A 14,036-nucleotide genomic window follows, 5' to 3' on the forward strand; every position below is an offset into this window, starting at 1 on the left:
TACTGTGCCCACTGTAGTGCCACTGCGTGCCCACCACCACTGGTATATATACGGTGGCACAGCAGCTTGCAAAGTAAAAATATATATATTTTTTATAATTGCAGTTGCCTGGGTGCCAGTGACTGTCAGGTCCACAGAGTGTACTGTGCCCACTGCAGTGCCACTGCCCACCCACCACTGATATATACGGTGGCAGGCAAGACTTTTTTTGGATTAGTGTCTGGGGAGGTCTAAAAAGCGTACCTGTGAAGTTTCAGCTCTGTAGCATGTCCAGAACCCCCCAAAAAAAGATCATATAGGTGTAAAAGTAGGGTCCCACCATCCCTGCTCTACTGAAAAATTATCTTTTTTTCTGGTTCTGGACATGCTACAGAGCTGAAACTTCACAGGTACACTTTTTAGACCCCCTAGACACTAAATCACACAAAAAAGTTCTTAAAATTGTCATTTTTGATAGAGAGCCAATTATTGGAAAAATTAAAAAAAAAAAAACTTAAAAAAAAAAATTTCTTTGTATTTATTGTCTGGGGGGTCTAAAAAGCGTACCTGTGAAGTTTCAGCTCTGTAGCATGTCCAGAACCAGAAAAAAAGATCATATAGATGTAAAAGGGGTTCCCACCATCCCTGCTCTACTGAAAAATGATCTTTTTTTCTGGTTCTGGACATGCTATAGAGCTGAAACTTCACAGGTACACTTTTTAGACCCCCTAGACACTAAATCGCACAGAAAAGTTCTTAAAAATTGTAATTTTTGATAGAGAGCCAATTATTGGAAAAATTAAAAAAAAAAAAAACTTAAAAAAAAAAATATTTCTTTGGATTTATTGTCTGGGGGGGGGGTCTAAAAAGTGTACCTGTGAAGTTTCAGCTCTGTAGCATGTCCAGAACCTAGGGTTAGGGTCAGGGCTAAGGTTAGGGTTATTTTTAGTGCTTAGGGTTAGAGGGTTAGAGTTAGAGGGGTAGGGGTAGGGCTACTAACTCTAACCCTAAGTATCTCACCGTAACCCTAACCCTAGCCCCTAACACTAAACCTAACCCTAACCCTCTAACCATAACCCTAACCCTCTAACCTTAACCTAACCCTCTAAGCCTAGCCATAAAAATAACCCTAACCCTAAACCTAACCCTAACCCTAAACCTAACCCTAACCCTAGCCCTAAGCCTAACCCTAGCCCTAACCCTAATTTGTATTTTTTTCTGGTTCCGGACATGCTACAGAGCTGAGTATTTTATTTTTTTTTAATTTTTTTTTAATTTTTCCAATAATTGGCTCTCTATCAAAAAATTACAATTTTTAAGAACGTTTTTTTTGTGTGATTCAGTGTCTGGGTCTAAAAAGTGTACCTGTGAAGTTTCAGCTCTGTAGCATGTCCAGAACCAGAAAAAAAAATAGAATTAGGGTTAGGGTTAGGGCTAGGGTTAGGGTTATTTTTAGTGCTTAGGGTTAGACGGTTAGGGTTAGAGGCGTAGGGGTAGGGTTACTAACTCTAACCCTAAGTATCTCACCGTAACCCTAACCCTAGCCCCTAACACTAAACCTAACCCTAACCCTTAAAGCCCAGTTCCTGTCCCATTTTGGTCGGTTCTGGTCTGTTTGCGGTTGTTTGCGGTGCGTTAAACGGGGAGTTTGGTCTGTCACTGTGAAACGGGCATAACCCTTACACTACCTGATCGATACAACATCATACCTGATCGTATACACACACTGGATGTTTTAAAGCACGTTATTCCAAACAATTTAGGAATGTTAGGTGATTTATGCCCTTTATGGAATAAAACCCGACTCTGCGTCAACTACGTAATTTTCCATGGGAGTTTTGCCATGGATCCCCCTCCGGCATGCCACAGTCCAGGTGTTTGTCCCCTTGAAACAACTTTTCCATTACTATTGTGGCCAGAAAGAGTCCCTGTGGGTTTTAAAATTTGCCTGCCTATTAAAGTCTATGGCGGTTCGCAATGTTCGCCGGTTCGCGAACATTCGCCGATGTTCGCGTTCGCCGTTCGCGAACGGCTAATTTTATGTTCGCGACATCACATCACTATTCCCCATTAAATCAGGGTTTGCAGAGTTCCCTCTTGCACTGTAAGGGGAAATCCTGCCGACTCTGATGTAAAGGGGAATGCTGGAACCTCTGATGTGGCGGGGTGTTGACCAGAGACCACCTTCCGCAGAGTGAATACAGGAAAGTAAAAGGGAGGGGGTTACTGATATGAGGGAACTATTATATCATTGCCCACATTATTGTATTCACCCCCCCCCCCTCAGACTGGTCTGACGGAGCTGTCACTGACCTCTCAGGTGCACCATGCAGGGCTCAGTCAGACGGTTCCAGGATGGTGGCTCTGGTTATATCCCATAGTCTCCTCTCCACAGTCCACACATGTCTGACTTCTCCCGTAATTTCAATCCCCACTCTCTCGATTCCTCTCCAGACTCCCCCTCAGAAACGAAAGACATTATAAAAGACAAGAGATAATCGGAGATTGCAGACATGATACAAGAGATGGCCAGAGAATACGCACAGGATACAGGAGGTGGTCGGAGGATGCGCACAGGATACAGGAGGTGGTTAGAGGATGGGCACAGGATACAGAAGGTGGTTAGAGGATGGGCACAGGATACAGGAGGTAGTTAGGGGATGGGCACAGGATACAGGAGGTGGTCAGAGGATGGGCACAGGATACAGGAGGCGGTCAGAGGATGGGCACAGGATACAGGAGGTGGTAAGAGGATGGGCACAGGATACAGGAGGCGGTCAGAGGATGGGCACAGGATACAGGAGGCGGTCAGAGGATGGGCACAGGATACAGGAGGCAGTCAGAGGATGGGCACAGGATACAGGAGGTGGTCAGAGGATGGTCAGAGGATAGGCACAGGATACAGGAGGCAGTCAGAGGACGGGCACAGGATACAGGTGGTGGCTAGAGGATGCGCACAGGATACAGTTGGCGGTCAGATGATGTGCACAGGATACAGGTGGTGGTCAGGAGATGCACACAGGATACAGGTGGTGGTCAGAGGATGCAGGAAGTATACAGGTGGCGGTCAGAGGATAGGAACGGGATACAGGTGGCCGTAAGAGGATGCAGACAGGATACAGATGGCGGTCAAAGGATACGGACAGGATACAGGTGGAGGTCAGAGGATAAGGAAATGGTACAGGGGGCGGTCAGAGGATACAGACAGGATACAGGTGGTGGTCAGAGGATGCGGAAATGGTACAGGGGGGGTCAGAGGATACAACAATGATACAGGAGGCAGTCAGAGGATACAGATATGGTACAGAGGGTGGTCAGAGGATACAGACAGGATACCGGTGGCGGTCAGGGGATGCGCACAGAATACAGGTGGCGGTCAGAGGATGCGGGAAGGATACAGATGTCGGTCAGAGGATAGGAACGAGATACAGGTGGCGGTCAGAGGATGCGGACAGGATACAGATGGCGGTCAGAGGATACCGACAGGATACAGGTGGCAGTCAGAGGATAAGGAAATGGTACAGGGAGCGGTCAGAGGATACGGACAGGATACAGGTGGTGGTCAGAGGATGCGGAAATGGTACAGGGGGTGGTCAGAGGATACAGACAGGATACTGGTGGCAGTAAGGGGATGCGGACGAGATACAGGAGGCTGTCAGAGGATACGGAAATGGTACAGGGGGTGGTCAGGGGATACAGACAGGATACAGGTGGTTGTAAAATATTGACACTTTGGGCCCAATTTGCACATTTTCACTTAGGGGTGTACTCACTTTTGTTGCCAGCCATTTAGACATTAAGTTATTTTGTGAGTTATTTTGAGGGGGCAGCAAATTTACACTGTTATACAAGCTTTACACTCACTACTTTACATTGTAGCAAAGTGTCCTTTCTTCAGTGTTGTCACATGAAATGATATAATAAAATATTTACAAAAATTTGAGGGGTGTACTCACTTTTGTGAGATACTGTATTTTTACTGGCACTTTTCAGCTCCTATGGGCATTTACGGGCAGGATAAAAAGTGCCCTGTTTTTATGGGCTGTATTTGGCAATACTGGTATGGGCTGTATTTCTAGTTGGCAACACTGGTACCTTGGTGCCTGGGAGTGCCTTTAGAGCCATGCCCTTAGTACCTAGGAGTGCCCTTAGTACCTGGGAGTAACAGAATATTTTTAGTACCTGGAATTGCATTTCTACCTAGGGGTACAGTAGTACCTGGGAGTAACTTGGTAACTAGGAGAACCCTTGGGAACTGGGAGTACCTTAGGGCTTGGGAGTACCTTTAGTACCAGGGAGTAACTGGGAGTACCGTTAGTGCCTGGGAGTACTGAGTTCCTGGAATAACTGGGAGAACAGAGTAGCTGGAGTGAACGGAGTACCTTTAGCACCTGGGAGTACCTTAAGCACCTAGGGCTACTGGGAGAAGTGTCAACACATGCTGAGAGTGACGCCACGTGCTGAGAGTGGCACAGAGTGCAGAAAGAGACTGTGGAGTAATTGGAGTAGCTGTAGCCCCAGGGGAGCTTGGAGTGATGTAGAGTACCAATAGCAGGTCCTTACCTTATTATCCCCATTAAAATAGAGGGTAATGTACAATAGGATTGGTGATGCTACTCAGTGCACATCCATGTATGCGTTCCTTGATGAGCCAATCAAGGGCAGTATTGCCAACCTCCTGTAGATTTATAGGCAACCGGTAAAAACAGGGAATTTTTCTCCTGCCCATAAATGCCCATAGCTGGAGAAAAGTGCCAGTAAAAGAATGGCTGCGACAGCATGGTCAGAACTGCGCATGCGTGGCACACAACTCCATAATTCCCTGAGTTCTCTGAGTCACTGTCGGACTCTGTCGGACCAGTCCCGACTCCCGCCTGCGCCCGCCCCACTGTGATTTAAGCTTTACCGCTAGTGCGGCCACACCGCCCCCCAGCCTATAAATGGCCAGGAGCCGAGCGGGTGGATGCTGGACGGAGGACCGCGTGGTGTTGGGCAGAGCAGCGCAAACTGGTGTGGTAAGTGGGACTGGACACACGGGGACAGTGGGGACTCTGAGAGCAGGGACTGGTGGTGTCGTGTGTGACTGGGACAGTGAGGACTGATTCTGGGGCTCAGACAGCCAGCAGTAGCAGCCACAGCCAGCAGGAAGCAGCAGCGCAGGCTGGAGGAGATGAGTCACTCACTGCCGCGGAGTCTGTGACAGCTGTGCTTGCTTGGGCTTGAGTCTTGTATGGTTTGGACCAGTCCTGGTCCTGGCTGCCCCTGTCCTGGTGGTGAGTGACACTGACTAGTGTGTATGTAAATACCTGAAACATTGATGTCTAAATGGCGCAGTTCGAATTCTTTATGGACATGTGGCAGTTTTCAAGCAGTTTAATTATTTTTCAATCGCAAAACAATTCACAATTGTCTCAAGTAAATCGCCCTGATCGGTTCCTTCGATTTTCACAGTTGCCAGAGAAGCTCAGGGCAGGCCCAGACAGAGCACCCCTCACCTGATGCATGCTTCTTGCTGCAGTGCTAGGTAAAGTTTGGTTGCTGGCTGGGGGACCTGTGGGGGGGTTAAGAAAATTGGGTTGGGTTGGGTTGGGTTGAGCTTGGTCCTTGTGGAGCGCTGGCCTGGACTTGAGCTGCCTGAGAGAGACTGGCTTCACTAACAGCTCTGTAAAAGACTAATTCATATATTTTAAATGGTGCACCTAAATGTGAGGAATTAGTCTCTACTGGTCTCCTGGTGTGTGGGGGCAAAGCAGTCTCTCCCCCCCTCTCTCTCTCTCTCTCTCTCTCTCTCTCTCTCTCTGGGGGCAAAGTGGCCTCTCTCTCTCTTTCTCTCTTTGTGTGGGGGCAAAGTGGCCTGTGTGTGTGTGTGTGTGTGTGTGTGTGGGCAAAGTGGCCTCTCTCTCTCTCTCTGTGGGGGCAAAGTGACCCCTCTCTCTCTCTCTCTCTCTGTGTGGGGACAAAGTGGCCTTTCTCTCTCTCTCTCTCTGGGGGCAAAGTGGTCTCTCTCTCTGTGGGGGCAAAGTGGTCTCTCTCTCTCTCTCTCTGTGGGGGCAAAGCAGTCTCTCTCTGTGGAGGCAAAGTGGCCTCTCTCTCTCTCTCTCTCTCTGTCTGTGTGGGGGCAGAGTGGTTTGTGGCCTGTGTTGGGGACAGTCTTTTTCTGTTTTTATATATAGATTTTCCTGGATTCTCCTCCACCCCACTGTGACCAGCCTGCTCCTTCCAGCCAGCGGCATCTTGGACCAGCCTGCTCCTTCCAGCCAGCTGTCTCGGACCAAGTTACTGCCCTTTGCGAAGGGCTACCTGCCTGCAAATACCACAACTACATATTACGGTAAGTACACAACCTGTATTTTATTTTTTTTCATTTAGGTGCTATATTCTCATTTTAGGTTTTCTAACTCCTGTTTTTATATGGGTAGATTTTCCTAGACTTGCTGTCTTGGACCACCAGCCTGCTCCTTCGGGCCGTCTTTGACCACCAGCCTGCTCCTTTGGGCCGTCTTTTACCATCAGCCTGCCCCCTCCGGCCATCTTTGACCACCTGCCTGCTCCCTCTGGCCATCTTTGACCACCAGCCTGCTCCCTTCGGCCCACTTTGACCACCAGCCTACACCCTCCGGCCGTCTTTGACCACCAGCCTGCTCCTTCCGGCCCTCTTTGACCACCAGCCTGCACCTTACGGCTGTCTTGGACTACCAGCCTGCTCCTTCGGGCCGTCTTTGACCACCAGCCTGCTCCTTTTGGCTGTCTTTGACCACCAGCCTGCTCCTTCGGGCCGTCTTTGACCACCAGCCTGCCCCCTCCGGCCGTCTTTGACCACCAGCCTGCTCCCTTCGGCCCTCTTTGACCACCAGCCTGCTCCCTCCGGCCGTCTTTGACCATCAGCCTGCTCCTTCCAGCCATCTTTGACCAAGTTATTGCCCTGGCAAAGGGCTACCTACCTGCAAATACCACAGCTACATATTATGGTAAGCATACAACTTATTTTGTGGGGTTTTTTTAATCATTTAGGTGCTATTTTCTTATTTTAGATTTTCTCCCTTCTGTTTTTATATAGGTAGATTTTCCTAGACTTGCCATCTTTGGTCACCAGCCTGCTCCTTCCAGCCATCTTGGACCACGAGTCTGCTCCTTCCAGCTGCCTTGGACCAAGTTACTGCCCTGGGCAAAGAGCTACCTGCCTGAAAATACCACAGCGACATATTATTTTTTTTGTTGTTATTTAGGTGCTATATTCTCATTTTAGATTTTCTTCCTCCTGTATTTATATGGGTAGATTTTCCTAGACTCACCATCTTGGACCATCAGCCTGCTCCTTCCAACCTCCTTGGACCAGCCTGCCCCTTCCAGCCACTTTGGACCAGCCTGCCCCTTCCAGCTGCCTTGGACCAGCCTGCCCCTTCCAGCCGCCTCTGACCAGCCTGCCCATTCCAACCGCCTCTGACCAGCCTGCCCCTTCCAGCCGCCTTGGACCAGCCTGCTCCTTCCAGCCACCTTGGACCAGCCTGCTCCTTCCAGCCGCCTTGGACCAGCCTGCTCCTTCCAGCCACCTTGGACTAGCCTGCTCCTTCCAGCCGCCTTGGACCAGCCTGCTCCTTCTACCCACCTTTGACCAGCCTGCTCCTTCCAGCCGCCTTGGACCAGCCTGCTCCTTCCAGCCACCTTAGACCAGCCTGCTCCTTCCAGCCGCCTTGGACCAGCCTGCTCCTTCCAGCCGCCCTGGACCAGCCTGCTCCTTCCAGCCCCCTTTTACCAGCCTGCTCCTTCCAGCCGCCTTGGACTAGCCTTCTCCTTCTACCCACCCTGGACCAGCCTGCTCCTTCCAGCCGCCTTGGACCAGCCTGCTCCTTCTAGCCATATTGGACCAAGTTAGAGTTGGCTACCTGCCTACAAATTCCACAGCTACAAACTCTCGTGAGCATACACTACAGCTATATCTTATGTTAAGTACACTATTTGGTTTTGGTTTTGTTTTTGTTAGCATTTAGTTGCTATGTCTTATTTTAGGTTTTTCTCCTACCTCCGTGACCTCTGCTATTGACTCAAACACCGTCTTCTGGTAAATGCATGTCAATTTGAAAGCCTTTTCTTCTTTTTTTTTGGTTTACACACCGATTAATTTGTGTTGATTTTTTTTCTCCCCTAGAAATCAACGTATCGAGAAGCTAACCAGCTGTATTGCTCTACAGCTGACACCACCACCACCAGATTAGAGAACATGATCTACTAAACTAAGTGATTTTTGTATCATGCTAACACCACACACATTTTAAGAAAAATGTGCAACACATAGACAACGTGATTTTTTTTTTCTTATTGTTTTTTTGTAGATCCCTACCTGCAGAACTTTCCATATGATGCCTTAGTGCTATTAAACTTTCGGTAAGTTCCTAGTGATAAGTGATTAGTTTGCATGAACAGCTTTTGGTTGGTTTCCTCAGGCAGGCATCTGCAGTGCACAAGGTAGTTTTTATGTGCTAGCTCACCTTGTAATCAACACCTTTCAGGGCTTCTGATAGTCGTAAGTTACACTGTCTGTATTTTGCAGCTCCACTTTAAACATGGAAGAGGCACCACCTCATGCAAAAAAAACCTCACAAAGTTAGGCTTTGTTCCTTTGTTGCTTTTTGGGTGACAGATGTTCAGTTCAAATACTGGTTAACCACTTGCCGACTGCCTAACGCCGATCTACGTCGGCAGTCAGCCCCTCACAGGCAAAGCGACGTAGGTCTACGTCGCTCGCTTATGAGGGTCTAGGGAGCGAGCGCGCGCCCCCGGAGGCGCACTCCCGCTCCCGCGTGGTCACGGACCCCCCCCCCGCGCGTGTGACCGATGGACCCGATGTCCGCCGGTCACTCGGCGATCGGGGGGGAGAGGGAGAAAGTCAGGCGGCTTGTGTAAACAAGCCACCTGTCATTCTCCTCGGTGTAAAAACACTGATCACACGGATCTACTATGTAGATCCGTTGATCAGTGTCCTTACAGCTCAAGCCACAGCCAATCACAGTAGAAAGCACGCCCCTAGGGACACACACAGCCCCTCCCTCCCAAATAAAGTTAACCCCTTCACTACCAGTGTATTTTTACAGTAACAGTGCATATGTATAGCACTGATTACTGTAGAAATGTCACTGGTAACCCCAAAAATGTCAGTCAAGGGTCCGATCTGTCCGCCCCAATGTCGCAGTACCGCAAAAAAAAATTGCAGATCGCCGCCATTACGCTTTAAGAAAAAAAACAACAAAAATTACAAAAATCTTTCCCTTTGTTAGTAAACGCAATAACTTTTGCGCAAACCAATCAAAATACGCTTTTTGCGATTTTTTTTTTTTTTACCAAACATAGGTAGCATAAAACAAATTGGCCGAAAATGTTAAAAAATTTTGATTTTTACATTTTTTTGGGGGGGAATTTCATATAAAAAAATGTGAAAAATATTGCTATTTTTGCAAAATTGACGCTCTTTTTTTGTTTATAGCGCGTGATCAAAAAATCGCACAGGTGATCAAATACCACCAAAAGAAAGCTCTGTTTGTGAGAAAAAAAGGACGCCAAATTTGTTTAGGTACAGCGTCGCACGACCACGCAATTGTCCGTTAAAGTCACGCAGTGCCGAATCGCAAAATACCCCCTGGTCGGAATGGGGGTAAAATCTTCCGGGGCTTAAGTGGTTAAGAGCAGATGCTGAATCGAAACAAAATGCAAAGTGTCTGTAGTGCAAAAAAGTGTTTAGCATTGGATATGTTGGTGGAACCGTGATGTTGTAGTCATTGCGCAAGTTCAAAGCTCAAGGCTATTGCTGCAGCTAGTCAAGCCAGCACTGGCATTGTTAGTTTTGCTAAACTAACGCCACCAGCCCCAGCAGTGTTGGCTCAAAAGAAAAGGACTTCTGAAGCTGAGCTAAAAATAGTACATTTTCTTGCACATAAAATGTTGCCATTAAGTTTGTTAGATGATCTTACTGATAATGCCACTCACTGGTTTCTAGATGCCAAAATAGCAAAATCCATCAATTGCAAGCAAACAAAAGGTTCCATGTTGGTTAACAATGTCATCGCTAAGTGTCTCAAAGAGGAGTTGTGCAAAAGACCTAAATATTGTCACTTTTCATTACTGATTGACGAAACTACTGCCATATCAACAAGCAAAAAATTAGCTATGGTTGTCATTTATTTTGATGAAGAAGCTGGTAGAACACAATACCAGTTCTACCACCTCCTTGAGCTCACTGAAGCAACTGCTGATGCTGTTTTTGAGCAGATTAAAGAATCTTTTCTGGAAGATGGTATACCCCTAAGAAATGTAATAGCTCTTGGTACAGATACTGCAAGTATAGGAGTTGGGCCTAGAAACTCTGTACTATCCAGCTTCAAAGTAGAGCAGCCTTATATTTTTCACATTTACTGTACCTTTCATGTTGCTGCATTGTGTGCTGCAGATGCCCGTGAAGCCATACCAAAAACTGTTGAGCAACTTTGCAGAGACATACATAGCCACTTTGCACATAATTGTAAACATTTAGAGTTGTATTAAGAATTTCAGGAATTTGTAGATGCAGATTGTCTAAAGATTCTACAGCTTTGTTCTACCAGATGGCTTTCAATGTTTGATTGTGTCAACAGCATTCTGAATCAATATGATGCCCTGTTAATTTTTTTTTTTTTTCCAGTCAAGTGGTGATGATACTGATCGCTTGGTAATTGAACAGAATAAGCATTAGGCTACAGGATTCTATCAATAAGTGCTACTTTTTGTTTCATCAAGCAGTTTTGCCAAATTTCACACAGTTCAATAAAATTTTCCAGAGCAATTCACCTATGTTACCTGAATTGTACTTTAAAGTGGTAGTATCGGAGTATACTTAACTTTTACCTACAGGTAAGCCTATAATAAGGCTTACCTGTAGGTACAATTAATATCTCCTAAACCTGCACGGTTTAGGAGATATTCGAACTGCATTCAGCCGCTGACACTAGCGGCGCATTCGCTCTCCAGTGCGTCATTGCGGCTCTGGCCACTCACAGCGCTGGAGCCGCCGAACCCAGAAGAGATGCAGAGGGAACATGACAGCTCCCTCAACGGTGTCTGGGCGTCTGTGTCTGGGCTTTGTTGGGTATTTCATAATGAGCTAGTATGCGATGCATACTAGCTCATTATGCCTTTGTCTTGCAGGGTTTTTTTTTTTTTTTTTTTGGTGAGGATACAACCGCTTTAAGTACTGCCAACTGCTGAAAAGTTATATGGGCTACTTTATCAGGCCAAACCTGTTGGTTTCCATTCAAAATGATGCACTGATTCAGTTTGACCACACTAATAGCGCAAACTTCAAATTAGACAGATGGCATTTTCATTTGTTTCCAACAAGAGATCATTTATCTACACTAGATGATTTGTCAGCTGTTCACCAGTTCTTGGTGCAAGTAACGACATTTTACACAAGAGCTGTAACTGCAATTAAATAACGGCTGCCCACTGGAAACGAATCATTCAGCTGTTGGCTTTACTAAAACTTTTAAACAGGCCTACTGTAAATTCTGGAGACATTATAGAACTTACCCCATATTTTTCCCCCATCTGAGATTGATGCACTGCAAACTGAATTTATATAAAACCAAGTGACAGATTTTAGTGATGATCCTGAGACTCATACTTATGATTCTTATTGGCACATGGTAGGACAAAGCTGTAGTATCAATCCGGACAGTCTGAAAATTCCTAAATTCCGACATCTGGGTAAATTTGCAAAAACTCTGCTTTCCCTGCCCCATGGGACAGCTGAGGTAGAACTTGTGTTCTCATCTGTAAAGTTAATGAAAACTGATCACAGGAACAAACTTTCCACTCCAGTGTTGGAAGGACTGGTGTCAGTAAAGAATGGCCCAGGAAAGATTACTCAACACATGATTGAAAAGGTTGACATCACAATGCATGACCAAAAGGTTGACACTTTTAAATCATAAACGTAAGCCACTGTGTGTGTCTTCTGCTGCTGGTAAGGACAAAGATGTGGTGGTGGTGATGGTGGAGGAAGAATGACTGCTGAAGAAGATCCATTTGATTCCTTTCAGATAAACACATTTTAGAAGACAGGAATATTCTGTTCTGTTACGTTTTTTCAAACATGGATTACTGTTTACATTGTAAAAATTGTAGGGATAACTGTCTCCACAAAAGCTGCTTTGCAAAAAAATAATTTTGCTTCAGTTTTTCTAAGCAGTTATTTGTCACTGTTAGGAAAGTTCACGCTTTGTTCTATTGTGAAAGGGGCACAAATGACACATTTACAAAATAGCAGTTGTCAGTGGAACAGGAGGTGAAGGAAAACTTTCAAATGGGGACACCTTTTCCATTGTCCACTGCTGTAAGGTAAAAAGTACATTCTGTCTTGCTATTTTGTAAAAATGCATTACCTTTGCCAGTTGAAATGTTGAAAAGACTGTGTTTATTGCTGTCTGTGACCCAGACTGGAGAGATTTATTCTCTTTTTTTGTCCTGTTTACTTCTATCACCAAAAGCAAACTTGATTCCAGAACAAGCATAGAGGTGAATCTTCAGAATTGTGTGGCCATAAACACTGGCGATTCTTTTGGCTACCAGAGATTTCACCTTACTTTCTGTGGTGGCCATGGAACAGAAATTAAGGGGAAATCTCTCCGGTTGGATGCACAGTGGGTTTAGACAAGAATCTCCCCTCTTTAAAAATCAAATTTTTGTTGCTTTTCAGCCTGAAATGAAGACAGTCAGTTTTGGTTTTATCCAGCTGTATTTACTTGCAGCATCCAAGTCAGCATGTCAGAAAATAAAACCCAATCAGTGAGTTTGAAAAGATCATGATGTGCAAAGTTAGTAGAAAGACCTATCACAACAGACCAAAGGCTGGAATGAAAGCAAAAGGGGGTCCAGCAAAATGACACAAAGGGGTGTTTTTTTTTTTTTTTTTACAACTCAGTGCTTCTGTTTGAAATTTTTTGGTAACATGTTTGTGTTTTTGGCTGGCATGTTCTAAGAGGGAGTGTTACAGGGGCTCCCCACTGACAACAATGTAAGAATGAGTGTTACTGGGGCTCCACACTGACAACAATGTAAGAGGCTGTTACTGGGGCTCCCCACTGACAACAATGTAAGAGGGGATGTTACTGGGGCTCCACATTGACAACCAGCATAAGAAGGGATGTTACTGGGGCTCCCCACTGACAACAATGTAAGAGGGGATGTTACTGGGGCTCCACATTGACAACCAGCATAAGAAGGGATGTTACTGGGGCTCCCCACTGACAACAATGTAAGAGGATGTTATGGGGTTCCCCATTGACAACAACTGTAAGAGGGGATGTTACTGGGGCTCCCCACTGGCAGGTAATGTGAGGGGGGATGTTACTTGCATTCCCCACTGGTAGGTAGTGTTAGAGGGGATATTACTGGGGCTCCCCACCGGCAGGTAATGTGAGGGGGGATGTTACTTACCCAGCAGGTGCTGGCGGGGCCAGTGTAGAGGTGGAGAGGTAGAAGTAGAGAGGAGAGGTAGCTGGAAGTTGTAGCAGAGAAGAGACGGGACATTTGAGATCAAACCTGCCATCTGCCGACATCGTGGATTAATACTGGGAGATCTACAAAAAGCATCCCTAAAAATCAGTGGTGCTTGCTGCCCCTGTAGGGGTTCGGTTATCTGGTGAGTGCGGTCCTGGTAGAGAGGGGAGCACAAGTGTCTTTCACAATCATCAGTCACCACTGAAGATCACCATCTACAATTCTTTACATATTATATTTGTATGGACTTTATACATATACGATTTATGTTTTTTGCACTAAAGTCACTTTTTTGCACTTGTCACCTTAATACTATCTGTAGTTGTGTATAAAGTAACCTTTGTAGAGGATTACCTATAGCGCTTGCTTAGTGATAAATCTTTGTGATAAAGACAATCCTAGAGTATAGATGTTAAATGATAAGACAATCCTAAAGTATTAAAAATGATTACAAAATTATTAAAGTGCATGTAGTTGTGCAAAAAACCACGTGAACAAGTATAGGTGATATACAAAAACAAAATAGCTCA

At 45.9% G+C, this 14,036-nt stretch overlaps 1 pseudogene across 1 annotated transcript in view; it reads left to right on the forward strand.

Annotated features, from left to right (window-relative positions):
- Positions 1-14,036, forward strand: part of LOC309556485 — a 40,951-nt pseudogene that overhangs the window by 8,896 nt on the left and 18,019 nt on the right. Inside the window, exons 2-3 of the transcript in view lie at positions 7,987-8,038; positions 9,924-10,264. The product of the transcript in view is annotated as an uncharacterized misc_RNA (transcript). The remainder of the gene's footprint in view (positions 1-7,986; positions 8,039-9,923; positions 10,265-14,036) is intronic.

The sequence above is a fragment of the Pelophylax lessonae genome, assembly GCF_965119305.1.
Source record: "Pelophylax lessonae genome assembly, chromosome: 5".
Taxonomy (NCBI): domain Eukaryota; kingdom Metazoa; phylum Chordata; class Amphibia; order Anura; family Ranidae; genus Pelophylax; species Pelophylax lessonae.